The sequence below is a fragment of the Chelonia mydas genome, chromosome 3 (genome assembly GCF_015237465.2).
Source record: "Chelonia mydas isolate rCheMyd1 chromosome 3, rCheMyd1.pri.v2, whole genome shotgun sequence".
NCBI classification, from domain to species: Eukaryota; Metazoa; Chordata; order Testudines; family Cheloniidae; genus Chelonia; species Chelonia mydas.
This window is the reverse complement of record NC_057851.1, coordinates 37,268,556-37,270,047: the sequence shown is the minus strand read 5'-3', so window position 1 is coordinate 37,270,047 and position 1,492 is coordinate 37,268,556.

Here is a 1,492-nt window from a genome sequence, read left to right as displayed (position 1 = left end):
TCAGTGTCTAAGTACTATAAAATAAACATGTTTTGCTTTTTTTGTGTGTAATACAAACTTACATTCTTGTACATATATCCCATTTAAGAATTCTTAAAAAGGAATTTGAGAAACACAAGCTTTAATGTTTTGACACAGATGTACATATATTGAGCATTAACTGATGAATGCTGTATTTTTCAACAAAAATAGCTGCATCCTTCAGGACTGTTTATTTCAGACAAGGCTATGGTGCTGACTTTGCTGCAGACAAGTCTCTGGATATTTAACCCATCATCATCATCAGACTCTTCAGCTGTCATCCTGTCCAGCACAAGTCGCTAGAGTTGGGATTGTATAAAAGCTGGGTAGCATTTGCAAACTTCTGCAGTCCTAAAGCTGGAGTTAACTTCCCAATACATAAACTAATGGGAACATTGACCAGTTCCTTGTACTTCCCTGATATCTAAGCCTCTCTTTCCCTTAGATAAATAGTTGCCTGCTGTCGAGTAAGAATTGAGGGAATTTTTTTCTCTGCAACCTTTCAAATATCTCCCCTCTGTTTCTTAATCAAAAACCAGATCACCATTCCGTGTTCTAATCTCCTGCTTCAACTGCTGCAATCTCTTCCTAGTCTTTTTGGATCCCCACAACGCCAGGTTTGCTCCGCCTTTCATATACCACTTTCAAAGGGCTCGGGATCTTCTTTAATGCTTGGAATGCCCTGGCACACTTTCACCCAGCTGGTACACTTTAACCCAGATTCATTCGCTCCTTGATTTGTTCAAGTTTCTCCTAAAAACTCACTTCTGCTGGCTGGCCTATGGAAAATCAAGGGGGATGAAAAGTGTTAAAGTAAATACTAAATTTTTAAAATCCTTCATGAACGATACATCCCTTTCTGAGTTACCACACGTTTTTGATGTTCACCCTTCTTCCTCCGCGCTTCCCACCTTTTGTTATGTCTCAGTTGTTGAAATCAGGCTGCATGTTTTTTGGGACAGAGGCCACATCTTAATTTGTAAAGTAGAGCACGCTTTGGCATCCTCAGAAAATGGGTGACTCCCCTGACTGAAGATAAGCTGCCAGACTCCATCCCCTCCACATAGTATTTTTTTTTTTTTTTTTTTTTTTAGAGTGATGCACCTGAAAGTTTACAGTTTATCTTGACATTCTTTCAAAGCTCAGCCAGGCAGAGCTTTTCAAGATAAAGTAGTACAATATAAAAACATAACTGAGATTCATATTTTGATCTAGCAATATTAACCTATTCAAGTCAAAACTGTAGCTGAAAATGAAATCTTTCATAATCCCTGTCTCTGTTAATAGCCAGTGTCACTGAACGCTGTTCAGAGGAGAGTAGGTGGCACATCAAAAGTATGCATTTGAAAGCTCAGTTTTAAACTAAAGACAACAGGCCTCACCATACTAGTGTGGGGTTACTCCATGGGGAGGTAGTTCTGCTCTGTCCTGAGAAAGTTCAATTAATTGTAAAAACTTACCCATGTGGGCA